This window comes from Ovis aries, chromosome X, assembly GCF_016772045.2.
Source record: "Ovis aries strain OAR_USU_Benz2616 breed Rambouillet chromosome X, ARS-UI_Ramb_v3.0, whole genome shotgun sequence".
Classification (NCBI taxonomy): Eukaryota; Metazoa; Chordata; class Mammalia; order Artiodactyla; family Bovidae; genus Ovis; species Ovis aries.
The window spans coordinates 97,625,066-97,645,140 of NC_056080.1; positions in this window are offsets into that span (position 1 = coordinate 97,625,066).

Sequence of the window (20,075 nt, forward strand, 5' to 3'; positions counted from 1 at the left end):
CCTTTCTCTCCAAAAGCAGATTCAGTGGCAAGGCTGTGTGGCTGAGCCACCTGACTCAACTCCACATTTTCCCCGGTGTAATCTATTCTAGGCAGAATATTGAACAGTATTCCCCAAGTACTTAGAGTTTGACTTAATTACTTACTTTATTTAACTTCTACAGTTCTAAAACTGAAGTGTCTCATAGGTGATCTTTTGAAGGCTATATGATGTGGAAATATTTCAGTCATTGGCCAAATATTTTGTTCTTTTCTCCCTTTCCAGATGTAAAATCCATTAGTTGCTAAGGCTGCCTCTGTGTTGCTGTAAAGTGGAACCAGAATGCTTTTCTCAGAAATATTAGATACTCCAAAAGTTTCTTTGGAAGCTCACCATTCAGAGCATGTGTAACATAAGGCTGGAAACTCCTAGGTCCCTCTCCCTTGATACTCACTATGAGGAATTTATCAGGCTCTTCTGAATCTGCTAAATCATCTTGACGGCTTGCTGCAGCGTTTTGAAAAACACATGCACCATTTTGTCATGGAGATCACCTTTTTATTTTTTTAAGAGTCCAAACAAGCCGAAAAGCTTCCAAGTAATTTGGGACTAAAGAGAAACACATTTCAGAAAGGTCCCAGAGTAGCCCTTCTGCTGACACCCCAGGACCGGTTCCCCCAGGCTGGTTCCATGAGTCCATCTCCTCTCAGAAGCGCTGGTGTACCTTCTAACTCAGGCTTCCCACTCCTCTATTTCCTTTTCTGTCAGCAGCAGCTTGGTAGAGCCGTGAGACTTTCCTATTTCTTTCCTACTTTTCTCTATGAATAAATCATGCAAAAGCCTGCCACCATTCCTGTCACTTCATCAGAGTTCATCTGTTCTTGTCCATCAGCGTTTTCCCTTCATGTCCCTATGGCGTTCAGGCAAGGCAAAGAGTTCACATTCTCATGGGCCCTGTGACAAGCACCTTCGATGACTCCCTCACAGGCAGTCTCACAGTTCTCTCCCTCACTTATCCCACCAGAGAGCCCGAGCTCACCTTTGTCCCCTGTGTCATTACCTATTCACTTATCTGTATCCCACTGGACTAGGGGCCCTTGAAGAACAGAGACCACATCTTATTTCTCTCTGAATGCCCAGGACATTCGGTTGCCTGGTACCAGGCAAATGCTTAACGTATATATTTGTGAAATGAAGGAGTGAGTGAGTAAGTCAGTCAGTGAATCAGTCAAGCAGTCAATGAATTCATTTATTCCAAAAGTATAATGATACCTCAGCTATGCATAACCTTTGGGAGAAGTGGCTGAGTATTCTTTGCAGGGATGTGTAGGCTCTTCCGGGATTTCCCAGTGTCTTTTTGTTAAATTCCTGGTTCTCTGTGATGATCTTGGCAAGGAGTAAGCAAGTAGCATTAGCAACTGCAATTCAGTTACACACACTGCGGTGTTCTGTGGCTGGAGGAATATAAGAAATGTGTTCCTGCCTCCAGTAGGAGAGTGAAAACATGTCTTCCTGCCCTCCTTGTGCTGGCCCCACCAAAGACTCACATTCATCTACTTAATTATCTCTGACACCAAGAAACCTCATTACATCACTTTCTTGGTCTCTCTCACCCTCTTGTCTTTCCCTGTGTTATATGAGAACAGGAGGTGATCAGTGATCATCCTAACGGTAGTGATAATGGTGGTAGATGGGTGATATGGAAGTGAAGAGCTCTGAGTGATTTCAGCTGATTTCTTGATGCAAATTTAATCATGTTCAAGTTTCTACCCATCTCTCACAATATTTATGTACATTAAAGGGGCCCTTCCTTTTTTTGTGGAAAATCTCTCTCTTGTGGATGACCTCAGTCCTAACCTAGTGTATTAAATTAGGATTTTACGTAATGTAGTCAATTCTAAATGTTGATTATTCAAACAATGGATTATCCAAGAAAATTTGAAACTCTAAACTAGCTTTCTGCCTGCTCCCCCAGTCTCCCACCCAGCTCCACCTAAATATAAACACACACACACACACACACACACACACAAACACATGTCTTACCATCTTTCTCTTAATTGGTTATGGCCCCAAGCAACACAAGCCAATTTTATCATTAACATAAGAAAAAAATAACTGGATGTCAAACCTCTGCCCCCAAACTTGTGTAATCCAATCAAACATTTGGCTCTGTACTGTTTTGCTTGTATATGAGGTGATGAAAACAAAATGAGTGTGTCAGGCACTTTGGGAGTTGTTTCAAATTTCTGAAGCCAATAAGGTATCACTCCATAAATTACTATTGCAGTACACTAAACAGAGCCCTGGTAGCCTTAATGAAGAAATGTTTCTCTGGGAATGCCAGTTTACTCAGAGGAATAACTTCCCCAGGTTGACAACAATTAGCGTGCAAGCACTTCCATAGACATGGAATATTTTATACTATGTCGAGTCCATTGTTTACTTGGTTGGATATTATTGTGAAGCTGTTGAAAGAAATCAGTTTTCCATTTTGCTATCAGTCTCAATGATTTACATTCATAACTTGGGCTTGACTATATGTGCAAATATAACAGTGAGACCAAAGTATTGGTACAGCACATGAGGTTCAGTATTCAACAAAGAACATTTATTTAAAGGATGAGGGAATTGCCTGGCAGTCCAGTGGTTGGTTGAAGAAGGCAATGGTACCCCACTCCAGTACTCTTGCCTTGAAAATCCCATGGACAGAGGAGCCTGGTGGGCTACAGTCCATGGGGTTGCTAAGAGTCGAACACAACTAAGCGACTTCACTTTCACTTTTCACTTTCATGCATTGGAGAAGGAAATGGCAACCCACTCCAGTATTCTTACCTAGAGAATCCCAGGGATGGGGGAGCCTGGTGGGCTGCCATCTATGGTGTCACACAGAGTCGGACATGACTGAAGCAACTTAGCAGCAGTAGCAGCAGCCAGTGGTTGGTACTCAGTGCACTCTCCCTTGTTTTGGGGAACTAAGATCCCATGAGCCATGCAGTGTGGCAAAAAAAAAAAAAAAAAAAAAAAGGATGAGATAGCTTGAAGTGATTAATCAGAGTAGATAATAATATGAACTCCTTCCAGATTTAGTTTGAACACACCCTCTAATCTATCAGGAAATTATTTACGTTTAGTAATCTTAAAATGGATCAACTTTCCCTGTGGGAATCCTATGTATCTGTCATCCCAGGTCAAATGCTGATTTTACAAAGCCTGCCTGGATCTGCCAACAGAACCCTCCAGGAAGAAAGAACAGAGCAGATAAATGCCCAGCTACAGGAAAGAATTTGGCTTCTGTTAGGAACTGAAAGGAGGGCATGATTGCTGGAACATGGGAAGCAAGGGTAAGAGGGGAGCAAATGGGACTGGTAATAGTGATGGAGGCATTGTTCGTTCTAGGAGTATTAGAAAGTTATTGAAAAAAAAAATACGCAGGAGATATAGATAGGGGTGGAATGACATGGGCAATACAATCTTATAGGCTTTTCCAAAAGATCATTCCTGCTGTAGTTTAGAGCACAGAGAAGACAGAGATAAGACCAGTGAGCTAACTTATCAAGAAGGTGTCCAGGTGAGAGGCAATGGTAGCCTAGACTAGTTAGTTGTGGCAATGGAGGTGGTGAAAAGAAAATAGACTTACTACATCTCAGAGGCCAAAATGCTAGGACTTGTTGGTGAACAGGATACAAGGGGTGACATTTGAAAAAGAATACAAAGAATCTCTTCCAGGCCAAGGCTTTTAATAGCTATTCGGGTGATCATGACACAGAGATTGAGAACCCTAGAGACTCAAAATAGCACTCTGGGGTACTTTTCAAGTAAGAGATGTTTATAGATTAAGGGGCTATCAACTCTCATCTTTGTGCTTAAGGAGCTAGGATTAATTTCAGTCCAATTAACTTAGCTCATCTTTTTAAGTCAATATTTAACCAGTGAATTCATTAAGATATACTGAGGAAAGGTCGACTATGTGGTCAGTAGTGCCTATGATCAATGTGGGAACAAAATAACCTTTCAAAAGTAAAGCAGAGCTTTTTTAATGGCCATTTCACTAACTAGTATTGGCAATTGTATTGGCAATATACAACTTGAAAGTACAAGTCACTTTCTGGTTTAAAGTGATATCCTGGATGAGGCTAGTGCTCAGTTGCTTCAGTTGTGTCCAACTCTTTGTGACCCCATGGACTGTAGCCCTCCAGGTTCCTCTGTCCATGGGATTCTCCAAGCAAGAATATAGAAGTGGGTAGCCATTCCCTCCTCCAGGGGATCTTCCTGACCCAGGGATTGAACCTGCCTCTCTTATGCCTCCTGCATTGGCAGGCAGGTTCTTTACCACTAGTACCACCTGGGAAGTTTCTGATGAAAGAATCTTTCAAAAATAATATATTAGACAAATATTTCAGTAGACATAAAACTAAGCTGAACATCAAGAATCAGAAAAAAAGTGAAATGACATGGCATGTAAAATAAATAAGGCATAGTTATGTTTAAAATACTAAACTAAGAGTCAGTTATGATTCTGATTTTGCCATAAATTCACTTTTTGACCTTAAACACAATTCCCTTTGTTTGGGGGGGCCACTGTTTCTCCATTTACAAAATGAGGGGGTTGGATTCAATGAGCTCTAAGATTTTGTTCAGTTCCAGCACTCTGTGAGTCTAAATCAGAAAAAATCTAACTGGGAGTTTCCAGGCTACTAGTTAGGTTACTATAACAAGCTTTTCCTTAGACAATAAGGAGATGAAATACACTCAACATAAAATGATTTCTTAAAATTATATATTGTCAAGGCACAAAAGAGTCAGAAACATGAAAATTAAAAGTTGTAGAGTCAACATGTAACCCAGAAAAAAGAAATTTATAGTATAAAAGAATAAGAATTTCTCAGTGTTTCTACAGCTTAATCAGGAGAGAGTGGTCTGTTCCAGGCAGCAATTTTAGTTGTTTAGACAGAAATGTACCAAGAGTGGAGAACACAGTATCTTTAGGGCCCCAGGACTTGATGGAACCATCCTAGAAACCCAGCTTCACTTTCCTTTTGCTATGACTCTCTCTCCAGAGGCTTCTGAGTGGTGGATTCCATTACCAAGTGGGGTGCCTCTCAGACAACTAACGGTCTCATTTATCAGCCTGGGGGCCACTCTCACAGTAAACTAATTAACCAACTTTCTGATTTACATTTGGTCTCTTGTGAGTTTTTAAGAGTGAATTCATTCACTGGAACCAGAACACCCCTTGGTAAAAAGAATAAAATGTGTTTCTTTGCCCACAAGGACGAAAACCAACACCTAGAGCCAAAGTGTTCTTAAAAGCATAGGAAAGCCCCATAAGGGAAATACATAGACCACCTATGCCAGAGTTATGTTATCTTTCGGCTGCGATGCAGCATGTTACAGTGGCAATTGTTATTGTGGCTAAACACTGATGAGTTTTGGCTTCTCCAGTTTCTCAGGTGCTCAGGAACAGCAAACCAAGATCCAGAAAAGATTAGTCCCAGCCCATTCTTCTCCTTCCCATTCCAGTCTACTCATTACTATGGTGCTGAGTGTCCACAACTCTTCAAACTGGAGAAAATCACCCTATATAATAGTAAAAATCAACGATTTTATCCTCTAAATGGAAAAAGCACTTGGCAGACATCATTCATTCATCTTCACCACATTCCTAGGAGGTAAGGAATGGTCTTTGCAACCCCATGGAATGGAATTCTCCAGGCCAGAATACTGGAGTGGGTAGCCTTTCCCTTCTCCAGGGGATCTTCCCAAACCAGGGATTGAACCCAGGTCTCCCGCATTGCAGACAGATTCTTTACCAGCTGAGCCACAAGGGAAGCCCAACAATACCAAGTGGGTAGTCTATGCCTTCTCCAGGGGATCTTCCTGACCCAGGAATCAAACCAGGGTCTCCTGCATTGCAGGCAGATTCTTCACCAATTGAGCTATCAGGGAAGCCCAGGAGGTAAGCACCACTTTCATTTTCTAGATGATAAACTAGAACATGTCTTTTGGAGTAGGAAAGTCTTAGTGGGTTAAATTGATCTCAAATATATCCTTCTTTCTGATTTAAATTTCATACTTCTTATTAAAAAGCTAAATTCTCAGAAGTCTCTTCATGTAGTTTACATGTTGTAAAGTGATTTCCCCCACTTGTCAAATATACAGAGTGATTATTAAATATGCAAATAGGAGGAGCAATTTGGTGTGGAGCCTGGCTAATTTAAAATTCTAAAAATATTTGGAGAGCAATACTGGGAATTATTCTACACTGTCAGTAACCTGTGAAAATATTAGTAGAAAAGGAATTCTAGAATACAGCTTCAGTATGTCTTCATGTGAGCAGCTTCAAAATCACATCTTAACACAATGTTTTATTATCAGCAGTAGAAGGATTTGGTTCAGTTACAGCAAAAAGTGACGAAATGAAAACCAATTAAATAAGCTGGGGGAGGGGCTGCCTGGAAACATCTTGTTTAAATTGTGCAGTAAACATGTGGTTTCTAATTCTCTTGGTCACTGTGTTTCCTTTAAAAGGATGGGAAGCCCTCTTTCCCCAGTTCCCTGGTCCTACACACAATTTTTGTTCCATTTCTGGAGTAAGCTGGAGCCTAGAGTCTTTTATTAAAAGAAGAAAATAAAAACAAAGAAATATCAAATTCTTTGGATATGGTTTGCTTTTCCTTTTTAAAATTTGAATGCAGGAAAAATACACACAAAGGAAAATAAACTATCTGATAATCTGATGTCTGAGCTCTGGGACCAAGAGTTTTAAATTGGCTAAGCCTGCCTGAAAGTACACAGGCTAATGAAAGGTGGTCAATCCCAGAAAAAGCCAAACCAGAAGTTGAGCCCTGGGGAGTAATTAAACCAGGAAAGACCAAAAATACTTCTTCTAGAAAGAAATGGAAACACAAAAGTATAATCTCTCTCCAAACAGACTGATCAACTATCTTGAATAGTGAATGCCCTGTATGATAATTCAGTTTTTCAATCTTTGCAGTTTTCCTCAATTAGTTTTAAAGGAAAAATTCAAAGTCTACATTCTGTTGCTGTCAGACATACTTTTCACACCTTGAAGGAAGGGAATTCAAAATTGGTTCTGAAGTGTCTTGCAGACTGAGACCTTTCCTTTTTTTTTTTTTTTTAAACCATTTTAGTCTGTTCCTTTTAACAATTAGCTACTTATTTAGTTGTGTATAGGGAAAGGAGAACAGTACCCCCCACAGAAAATAAAATTGTGCTTCCACTTTTGAGGCTTTTAAGCTAGTTGGACTCTACTTCAATAAGCATGTCAAAAGACCTATTTGAAAGAATAGATTTTCTGTGCCCCAGGCCAAATCCATTAAAAAAAATACAATTGATCCATCTTCAGGAACTGTTCTAAAACTACTGCAGGGAAAGGCCACAGCTACTTTAGCAATTAAATACACTCTGGATTGGAAATAGATAACTCTAAATATATGCAAAGTTATTAGAGTATATAGTTCTTAACTAATTCCTGATCAACTTAGGGCTATTTTGTTTGCAAAATTTCGTAATGATTTCAGACAAAGAATCAATTTCATCAAAATGTGTTTCCAGATAATGAAATAAAGGGGACAAGGCAGAATGCTTTCAGATTTAGACATTAGCCTCAGAAGTTCAGTAGACTGTGGCCAAGCATAGAACCTTGGAAGCTGTCAAGGAAACCGAATGACTTTGTGTGTTTGGCGGGCTTCTCTTCTGCCTCTGCCTTCACACTTCTCCATTTACACTAACTGGAGCAATGATGTCTGTGCCTTATGAATGTTCCAAATCACGTGACTCACTTGTTCCAAAATACACTAAAGGAAGAATGGCTTCTTAAATACCAAGACATATCTAGGGAAAGCCTAATTTTAAATACACACTTCATATTGAAACATTTTTTAAAAATTCCATTTTCCTTAAACCAAGAGTCTCTTGAATTTAACCCTTAGTAGGAAGACTATGAAGCTAATCATTGTAAAAGTTTCAAACATTAGTCTTTAATTCCTTCAACACTTGCTCTTAGAGAAAAGATCAAATGTCATAATTCTCTTTAGTCATCACAAAATTACCTATTTAATTAAAAACCCACTGACGGTTCTTCAACTCATGAATGGGTGAAAAACATTGGTATAGCCATAAGGAAATACTACTCAGCAATAGAAAGGAAAGCAATAGAGATAAATCTCGCTCAAAACATTACGCTAAGTGAAAGAAGATAGATTCTAATGGCTATGTATTTTATGATTACATTTATATGTCATTTTAGAGAAGGCAAAACTACAGGGTTATAAAAACAGATCAGTAGTTGCCAGAAGTTGGTGAAGAGGGAGTGCTTGACTCAGGATATGGAGGAGTTCTAAGGAGTGATGAAAGTGCTTTGTATCTTGATTTGTAGTTAGGCATTGATCAAAACTCATAGAATTACACACTAAATAGGGTGAATTTTACAGTATGCAAATTATATGTCAGTAAAGGTGGCACTAGTGGTAATGAGTCTACCTGCCAATGCAGGAGACATAAGAGATGTGGGTTCAATCCCTGGGTTGGGAAGATCCCCTGGAGAAGAAAATGGCACCTCACTCCAGTATTCTTGCCTGGGAAATCCCATGGACAGAGGAACCTGGCGGGCTAGAGTCCATGGGGTTGCAAAAGCGTCGGACACGACTGAGGGTCTAAGCACAAACCTGACCTGAAAAACAAAAACTTACTTTTTAACTCCCTTCCTCTAGAAAAACCAACACTGCTGGTAATTTAAGTTTAGTGTATAAGTTCTCGGTAAAGCCATACAACAAATTGTGCATAATATCATTATAAAAACAACCCCCCCAAAATAACCCACAAATTGGAATTGTGCCAATACAAGCGGCTCTGAAGCAAAGCTTCATTATGAGAATCTTTATAATAGTATTTTTCACCAAAAAAAATGCTTTAAAGTCCCAGTGTAAATATTGTAATACTAAAGGTTCCAATTACATGTTCCAAGTAAAAGTGACTCAAATTTATCTCCAAGTGAACAATAAAGAGGTAGGTCTTTCATCATATTGTATTTAAATATATCTCCAAATCTAGGTTAAGTTTTCCTATTTGTGGTATACTGAGTCATCAGTGGAGAAGGCAATGGCAGCCCACTCCAGTACTCTTGCCTGGAAAATCCCATGGACAGAGGAGCCTGGTGGGCTACAGTCCATGGGGTCGTGAAGAGTTGGACACAACTGAGCGACTTCCCTTTCACTTTTCACTTTCATGCATTGGAGAAGGAAATGGCAACCCACTCCAGTGTTCTTGCCTGGAGAACCCCAGGGACGGGGGAGCGTAGTGAGCTGCTGTCTATGGGGTCGCACAGAGTAGGACACGACTGAAGTGACTTGGCAGAGCCATCAGTAAGAAGATATTTACATTTTTTTTTAACCATTTGATCGAATTATATTTCTGGTAAACCAATATTTTCTTCTACTTTTATTAGTATTCTCATTATTATATTGAGAACTTTAAAAAATTTACACTAATGCAGAGAGTTAATATAAAGAAGACAAACACAGTACATCTACTATATTTCAGGCACTGTACTAGCTCTTTGTTATCACCTTTCATTTAAAAAACAACTTTACCAAGTTGCTATATAACACAGGGAGCTCAGTTAGGTGCTCTGTGATGACCTAGAAGGGTGGGAAGGGGGGTGGGAGGGAGGCTCAAGAGGGAGCTATACGTATATATACATATAGCTGATTCATGACGTTGTACAGCAGAAACGAACACAACATTTTAAAGCAATTGTCCTCCAACTAAAAATAAATTTTAAAAAAACTCTGTGAAGTACATGTGATTATCTTTGCTTTATAGATAAGGGAAAAAAGATTGAGAGAGATTAAGTGACTTGTCCCAAATCACCCAGCCAGTTCATTGTACAATGTGAATTCCAACCCAAGTCTGGTGGCTCAAAAGCTGAAGGGCTGCCACTGTAAGGTGATTGAGCAATGATTAGGCTTTTGGAGGGTCTAGTGGGTGATGAAATAGGCCTGAGACTATTAAAGGTTTACACTATAAAGTTGGAACACCAGTATTTGATTCAAATATGGCCAAAGCACTCTTCATTATCTCAAAACATTGTATTTGAGGATTTTGCTTCAGTTTGACTGTCCTAACTTCCTCCATTTTTTCCCTCCATCTCAAATTGATTACCTACATTTCCCAGGGTCTTAGAAAAGATCTTTAATCTTCCAAGCCTGCAGACACAGCCAGGCATTTGAATGTTATTTAACGATGTGTTTGTAAAGGAAAAAGCCAGGGCACTGATTTAAAGACATCCTTATAGTGCTCAGTGTTATACCTAGTGTCACACTTCAAGCAGAAAAGTAACAAAGATAAGTGGGGAGAAGACAGCATTGGCACAAAGTCCCAAGCATGCATGTTCTTAAACAAAGTGGCCACATAGAAAACACACATTACAGTATGAAAAAGAGCACACCATCTCAAATTGTTTCCCTTCTCTTCCTCAGATGATTAAAGGATTAAAGAGAACAGGACTGCCTTTTTCCTGTGCTAAGAACTCTACTTGTGCAGAGAAACATGGCTCAGCTATCTTTTTAAATCATCTAGTAGTCTTAAATGATAAAAAAAAAAAACCTTCCACAGTGAAGGATTTTTTTATCTTGTCTGTATATTTCTAGAATCTTAAGGTCTTTTATTTCAGGGTATTAACTAAAATCCCTAGCATTTAAAAATCATGTCAAATTCCCAAACTTTGTAATTAAAGGAGCAACTACCTTTCCAAACAAAATTATGTATTTTATCTGACAAATGCCTGTTTGAAATATGCCAGAAAGACATAGCACAAGAGCCTATTTACACAAAACCTAGCACACGCTGGCTCTTAATATTCTTCTTTGGAGTATGAAATCCAAAGTTGCTAAACAAAATGTTTATGTAAGACTGATCAGAACTAATTACTCTTCTCTAGATGAAATGCTGAGGAAAAGTGAATGAAGAATCCACAATGAGCTTCTTGGAAATAAAACAGAAGCATCGTGTGTGGTTATGTATACTCCGATTTTCCACACATGGACCTATAGGAGCAGCATTTCGGTTTCATAATTATGTTCAGCATGTAGGCCTATTTCAAAGCAAGCGAATTTTCAGCAACACAAACCCTCTGGCCTACCCAGTCTACATGGCAGTTCGCAAATTATTTTTTAACAGCTACAACTCAGAGATAAGAAAACAGCCAAGTTCACACTATGTTCTGAAACTTCCTGACTTTTAAGTGTTTTGAATGCTCATTTAACACTGTTTTGAACCCATTTTTAGTTTGCCCTCACAGGTGTTTTGTTTTTTTCAATTTGAAAAGGAAAATTTAAAAGCGGTTAGCTGTGAAGTCCCTCCCACAGGCAGCTTTAATTACCTGACAAATGTTTCCCATACTTATCATACCCTTGGACTGCTTAGAGAGCAAGGGCCCCTTGAGAGTGAGAAGTACATTTCTGTGTGTTTATGTGTGTAAGTCAAGGGAAAACCACTTCCCTGGTGTAGACAACCAACCTAATGTACACAACAAGAAATCTATTTAGTTTGGTCAGATACTAAATTACTATTATTGGTGTTTTCAGCACTTTGTATTTTAAAGGACCTAATTCAAAAAAAAATTTTAGGATATTTTCCTATGCTAAAACTGTCTCTGGTAACCAGATGTCATATTCCATGCTTTTAAAATCTCATTAGGTGGCCTTGTTCTCATCTCCACTGCACTGTCTTCCTTGGATATTTAGGAGAGGGCCAGATGCTTAGAGAAGATCCAAGGGATGAGGTAATGAGACGTTTCTTACAAAACAGTGCTGGACAGTTAGTTTACTAACAATGTGGTTTAAAAATTACACAGACATCACACAAAGCACATTCAGAAGGAAAATAAAGAAATACACACACTAAACTAGAATAGATATCAAAATACTAAGATTGCGAATATGAGAGATGATTTTTTTTCCTCTTTCATCTTATTTTCTTTAATAAATATGCATTTTCTTTAAGTGGAAAGTAAACTTCTAAAACAATCGTTTCTTCTCATCATGAAGAAAACTGCTGTGTATTTACAGCCAGGTCACTTTTTTGACAAACAATTGCTATAAGAGCCTCCATGGACAACCTTTGGCTTTGCTGACAGATAGTAGTGATTTATGGGCTTCCTGGTGCCTCAGATGGTAAAGAATCTGCCTGCCATGTGGGAGACCTGGGCTCAATCCCTGTTATGGGAAGATCCCCTGGAGGAGGGCATGGCAACCCACTTCAGTATTCTTACCTGGAAAATTCCATGGACAGAGGAGCCTGGAGAGCTACAGTCCATGGAGTCGCACAGAGTCAGACACGACTGAGCAAGTAGGTACAGCATAGCACAGTGACGATTTTTGGTTAAGTCTCTTCAAAGAGTCTGAGCTTATTTATTCCAAATCTATAATTCTTTGCCCACAACAATTTGGAGCCTATGAATTCATAAATTCATAGAGATAAAATTCATCATTTCTGTCATCAACACATTTTCATAGGGAGCCTCCAAGGTAGAGATTAGTAGTCTCTCCCTCCTTTGCATGTCTATGGAAATTATTGTCTGCTAAGCTTAATTTGGCGTTTAGCATTATTACTGATTTATATTTTATTATTTTTCATGTACACATGTAATCTGCCAATTAAGTAATAATCTCCTTGAGAGAGCAGTGCTTTTTCTTGTCCAAAGCTTCACAACATGGTGCCTTTGAAATGAGATTCACTCAGTGTTGGTGAGGATGTATCAGCCTTATGCACACACCGCTCCTAGATGGAGGGGGCAATGGAAGGAGCACCATAGGCTAAAACTGCTTATGAGTCACCCCCTTATAGCTGAGAAACGGCTCCCTTTTCCCGAGCGTATGGGAAAGAGAACACAGAAACGAAACAGGGGATCTACCAACAAAGAGAAGGGGACTGAGAATGTCAGAAATTGGCTATAACAGCAATAGCAGCTGGTGATGATGATAGAATGATGTTATAGAAGACTTCAACAGTGATAAGATTAACTGATCAAACTCTGGGATCTAAAGCATGGGGGCAGAATGGGAAACTGTGATTGGGAAGATATCAGTCAGTATAATTTCTAGCGCTATATGCAGATAATATAGAGTATATAAATACACATTGGCATCTACAATAAACAGCCACAATATAGGAAGTATAGAGAATCAGTTATGTATCCTGGCTTAATAAAGCTGTGCTATTAAAAAATGCCTATGCCAGAAACGTATTTGTTTTGAACAATTCTATTCTTCATGTGTGGAAGACTCTTGCTGTAAGTTTGACAACTATGGTTTGATAAGCCCAAGAATATAAACTGATTCATAATATAGATTCTATTCATGTGTTGTGGGACATTCTCATCTATTAAAAATTATGGATTGTTTGTTTTTGGTTTTGTGTATTTTTGTATCTTCCTTGGGGCCTTCACAGGCCCTTGCACATGACAAATACCAAATAAATCTCTGATGAATGAATAAATGAGTGAGTAAATTAACAATACGTAGAAAACAGAGAATGTAATTCTCAAGCTCTCCTAGCAATAACATTATGCTCCTGATGACACAATTTTATTTTGCCACTGTTTTGATCTATGAAAAATACACCAAGATTCAGGGAAGATGTGAGACAACACAATTTAAAGTCAAGTTAGAGTATGTCCTTCCTTTCCCAAGAAACAATGGAGTAATTGAAAAGCATGTACTTCAGAAAACTATTTTTTGATTTAGAAAACTTTTTCCAACTGGCTGTAAGTAATCTAAAAAGAAATCATTTTCACTTACTGTATTAAATAAACAAAACAGTGGCATAATAGTGACATCCAGGTTGACTCATCAGTGAACAGTTCATTCACAGAAAACATACACACACACAGTAAATATATTTCAGATAAACATTTATGTTATGCCTCTGTACATTGCCAGGACAAGGGAATGGACAGGAAAAAGGATTAGGGAAGTTTCAGCAGGGCAGGTACACACAAAGACAATACTATCAAGTAATTTTACTGAAAAATATCGGTCACTCAGGAGAGAAAGACCTGGCACCTCCAGAACTCAACAGGACCATTCTATAAGAAAGAGAAAAGTAATTGAAAATGTACTTGCAGCTCTGTGAACTCTCAAAAGAATAAGTGATGAAATGTTTTTCTCTGGAGACAAGTAGGGAATAGCATGTTTCCCTGAAATTGACAGTAAACGGAAACAAGATTTCTGCTAACAATGTGCGATGAGAATGCTTCCATTCAGAAAGTAGCATTGTGTAAGAGATTGTGGTGTTCTATGCAAGATGGAAAATGACAACAGATATGACATGACTAGGCGGTAACAAGACTACCTCCTTTAAGCCATGTTTATAGATGCATCTTGAGACTTTATGGTCATAGTCCATAGTCAATTCTTAAGGAAATTCAAAATTGGGCTTTTGGAGGGCAGTGGCAGAACAGTGTGTCAGGAATGTTACCAATTAATCCTGGAGGCCATTCATTTAACAAAGTCTTAGCAAACTTTCCCTGAGCGTGAAATGGGAATGAAGAAGTGTCCCAATGGAATAGATGGAAATAAATGAAATAATATCAATGAAAGCCTCTAAAAGAAATGAACAGTAGAAACAAGAGGCAGGAGTATGTTGTAATAAAGAAGCGGGATGCCAGAGGCAAACTGCCCAGGTTCAAATCGTGTCCCTATCACTCACTACCTGGGCAAGTTCCTTGAACTCTGTGACTTGGTTTATTCATCTGTAAAATGAGAGATCGAGTAAACACTTACTTCAGAAGGTTGTGAGAATGAAATGAAAACACTGAACCCAGTGCAAGTACATAGTAGTACTCAATAAATGTTCAGTTCAGTTCAGTTCAGTTCAGTTGCTCAGTCATGTCCGACTCTTTGTGACCCCATGAATCGCAGCACGCCAGGCCTCCCTGTCCATCACCAACTCCCGGAGTTCACTCAGACTCACGTCCATCGACTCAGGATGCCATCCAGCCATCTCATCCTCTGTCGTCCCCTTCTCCTCCTGCCCCCAATCCCTCCCAGCTTCAGAGTCTTTTCCAATGAGTCAACTCTTCTCATGAGGTGGCCATAGTACCGTAGTTTCAGCTTTAGCATCATTCCTTCCAAAGAAATCCCAGGGCTGATCTCCTTCAGAATGGACTGGTTGGATCTCCTTGCAGTCCAAGGGACTCTCAAGAGTCTTCTCCAACACCACAGTTCAAAAGCATCAATTCTTCAGCGCTCAGCCTTCTTCACAGCCCAACTCTCACATCCATACATGACCACAGGAAAAACCATACCTTGACTAGACTTAGGTTCTCCTTTCTACTACCACCTTCATGAATATAAAAATATTGTTGAGAGAAGGCTTGATTATATGAATTATAAGTATATAGCACTTCTTCCCACATATTAAAATCAACCTCTTTCAGATGTGAATAAACTGATCCAAATTACTCCATATGTTTCAGCAGAATAAAGGAAATGGCTTTTTATGAAGTAGCATTTCTATTGAATTTGGTAATCGCTCAACAACAAATTAATCTTTATGGCTTAGTGAGTTGTTTCATTTGGAATTCCCTTTGAACCAGTGACAAAATATCAATATTCCCATTTAAAAATATTTTATTGGTCCATGTTCTTTAATCAAAGTGCTATAGCAATGAGAGCTATTCTGACTATGAAGGTGACTATAATAGAACAGAATTCATGTGGACAAAGAGGATGATATCAGCATCAGCAACATTAGTTCAGGTCCTTCTTGTGACCCTAACAATCGCATTGTTTAAGATAAGGGACAAAAAAAGAGCAACAGAAAAACCAGATGTAAGGATATGAGGAGAAGGAGAAACGAGAAAGAGTGAAAATAAATTTCTTGAATGGAGATATTTGTCAAATACTGTTCATCCCCTATCCTGCAATATTCATATGCAAGCACGCACACACACACATGCACACATGTTTCTGTTTATCACCCATCTCCAAACTTAAATGATAGGCAAATCTTTTGTGAGATACAGCTACCTCCATCTAATAGCCACTCATTTCATTTATGTCAAATCTGGGCCAGCAAGATAAAAAAAATAGTTGCTCCTAGAAATGAGAAAAGATAGTTGAAAAAAAAAAGTGCCATCTATTAGTTATCTCATTCCTATTGATATTTAGTGATCTTTATTGTATCAATATATGTCTTGAGTCAGAAAATCTTCAATAAGATGACAATAGGACAAACAAAGAGGTAATAAAGCTCGCTGGTTAATGTGGAGATAATAAAGCTTAGTGGTTAAACGAGATAGAACCACTATTGTGATGATAAATGGCGAGGGGGAGGGCAGAAGCTCTGATTTATAACATTTGCCAATTTCCATGGTATACATATAACTACAATGCAAATATAAAATTACCAAAATACATCAACCATCTCACAAAATTCTTGAAAATTTAACAATTGACTCTCACAAACTAGTGCAAACTGGGTATAGCATACCACTGATTGTACTTTTATATGATCACAGGACAAGTCACTTAATCTCCCCAACTTCACTTTTCTGTAAATTCAAATCACCACAATTATCACAATCATGATCACCATCATTGTCACCATTATTTCTGTCATTTCAATCCCACGTATAGTCATAGCTTCTAATTTCCATGCCAACAGTATCCTAAGCCATATACCAAAGACTCTAAGAGGTGCTATGGCTTTCTACCTCATGGATGGCAAAGTTAGAATGGTCCAGTGTCAAAATCGAAGACTACAGTGCCTGTCACAGAGAATTTAGTAATATATAAAATAGATGTCTACTACAGAGCATCTAGTAATATATAATATATATATAAATGTAGTGCCTATTACAGAGCACAAAAGAACTGTACAAAAAAGATCATGACCCAGATAATCACAATGGTGTGATCACTCACCTAAAGCCAGACATCCTGAAATACAAAGTCAAGTGGGCCTTAGGAAGCATCTCTACAAACAAAGCTAGTGGAGGTGATGGCATTCCAGTTGAGCTGTTTCAAATCCTGAAAGATGACGCTGTGAAAGTGCTGCACTCAATATCCCAGCAAATTTGGAGAACTCAGCAGTGGCCACAGGACTGGAAAAGGTCGGTTTTCATTCCAATCCCAAAGAAAGGCAATGCCAAAGAGTGATCAAACTACTGCACAATTGCACTCATCTCACATGCTACCAAGTAATACTAAAATTCTCCAAACTAGGTTTCAACAGCACACCAACCAGATGTTCAAGCTGGATTTAGAAAAGGCAGAGGAACCAAAGATCAAATTGCCAACATCCGCTGGATCATTGAAAACGCAAAACAGTTCCAGAAACATCTACTTCTGCTTTATTGACTATGCCAAAGCCTTTGATTGGATCACAACAAACTGGAAAATTCTTAAAGAGATGGGAATACCAGACCACCTGATCTGCCTTCTGAGAAATCTGTATGCAGGTCAAGAAGCAACAGTTAGAACTGGACATGGAACAACAGACTGGTTCCAAGTCAGGAAAGGAGTATGTCAAGGCTGTATATTGTCACACTGCTTATTTAACTTATATGCAGAGTACGTCATGAGAAACGCTGGGCTGGATGAAGCACAAGCTGGAATCAAGATTGCTGGGAGAAATATCAATAACCTCAGATATGCATATGACACCACACTTATGGCAGAAAGCAAAGAGGAGCTAAAGAGCCTCTTGATGAAAGTGAAAGAGGAGAGTGAAAAAGTTGGCTTAAAACTCAACATTCAGAAAACAAAGATCATGGTATCTGGTCCCATTACTTCATGGCAAATAGATGGGGAAACAGTGGAAACAGTGACAAACTTTATCTTTTGGGGGGGTTCCAAAATCACTGCAGATGGTGATTGCAGCCATGAAATTAAAAGACACCTGCTCCTTGGAAGAAAAGCTATGACCAACCTAGACAGCATATTAAAAAGCAAAGACATTACTTTGTCAACAAAGGTCCATCTAGTGAAAGCCATGGTTTTTCCAGTAGTCTTGTATGGATGTGAGAGTTGGACTATAAAGAAAGCTGAGTGCCAAAGAACTGACGCTTTTGAACTGTGGTGTTGGAGAAGACTCTTGAGAGTCCCTTGGACAGCAAGGAGATCCAACCAGTCCATCCTAAAGGAAATCAGTCCTGAATATTCATTGGAAGGACTGATGCTGAAGCTGAAACTCCAATAATTTGGCCACCTGATGCAAAGAACTGACTCATTTGAAAAGACCCTGATGCTCAGAAAGATTGAAGGCAGGAGGAGAAGGGGATAACAGAGGATAAGATGATTGGATGGCATCACCAACTCGATGGGCATGAGTTTGAGTAAACTCTGGGAGTCAGTGATGGACAGGGAGGCCTGGTGTACTGCAGTCCATGAGGTCACAAAGAGTCGGACGCGACTGAGTGACTGAACTGAACAGAGCATCTGCCAGAAATGCCCCTCATTAATATGGTTTATCACTGACTAGAGAGAAGGGAGAAAAGAGAAGTAAAAAGGAAAATAGACACATAGATCAATGAAACATAATAGAGGCTCCAGAAATGAATCCCACTAGTATAGGCAATTAATCTATAACAAAGGGGGCAAGAATATATAATGGGAAAAAATACCCTCTTCAATAAATGGTGTTGAAAAACCACACAGTTACATGCAAATTAGTCAAACAACTATTTTCTCATACCATATACAAAAATAAACTCAAAATGGACTTAAATGTAAGACTTGAAAGCATTAAACTTCTAGAAGAAAACATGTGCAGGACGCTGTTTGACATCAGACTTAGCAATATATATTTTTTATCTGTCTCAGGCAAGGCAAAGAAAAGCAAAAATAAACAAATGGGTTTACATCAAACTTAAAAATTTAGTGAAAGAAACCACCAACAAAATGAAAAACTGATCTACTGAATGGGGTAAGATAGGTTTGTGCTCAATCATTCAGTCGTGTCTGACTTTGTGACCCCCCCAGATCATAGCCCACCAGGCCCCTCTGTCCATGGGATTGAGGACACTGGAGTGGCCAGCCATTCCCTTCTCTGGGGGATCTTCCCAATCCAGAGATTGAACCCACATCTCCTGCATTTCCTGCATTGGCAGGCAGTTTCTTTACCACTGAACCACTTGGGAAGCCCATAAATGGGGTAAGATACTGAAAATGATATATTTAATAAAGGGTTAATATACAAAATATGCAAAGAACTCAGACAACTCAATAACTAACAAACAAACAACCCAATAGGAAAATGGGCAGTGGGCCTGAGCAGATATTTTTCCAAAGAAGTAATATAGATGACCAACAGATATAAAAAGATGCTCAGTAGCACTATTAATCAGGGCAATGCAAATCAAAACCATCCTCTCACACCTGTTAGAATGTCTATCATCAGAAAAACAACAAATTACAAATGTTGGCAAGGATGTGGAGAAAAGGGAACTCTCGAGCACTAGGGGCAGTATTGTAAATTGGTGCAGCCACTACAGAAAATAATATGGAGTTTCCTCAAGAAATGAAAGAACTGCTGTATGATCCAGCAATATCACTTCTGAGTATTTATTGGAAGAAAACAAACATTAAATCAAAAAAGGATGTAATCCTCAATGTTTACTGTAGCATTATTTGCAATAACCAAGCTATGGAAGCAATCCAAGTGTCTATTGATAGAGAAATGCATAATGAAGATGGGGTATATGTACAGTGGAATATTACTTGGCCATAAAAATGGAACCTTGCCATTTCCAACACATGGATGAATCTAGAGTGTATGATGTAAAGTGAAAGAAGTCATCCAAAGAAAGATAAATACCTCATGATCTCACTTATATGTGGAATCAAAAAACAAAACAAACAAGATAAAAACAGACTCAAAGATTCAGAGAACAAATGGATGGTTGCCAGAAGGGAAGGGGGTAGGTGGGTGGGTAAAATAAGAGAACTGAGTAAGAGGTACAAACCTCCAGTTATAAATTAAGTAAGTCATGAAGCTGTAATACACAGCATAAGGGATACGGTCAATAATATTTTAATAATTTTGTATGGGGACAGGTTATTACTAGA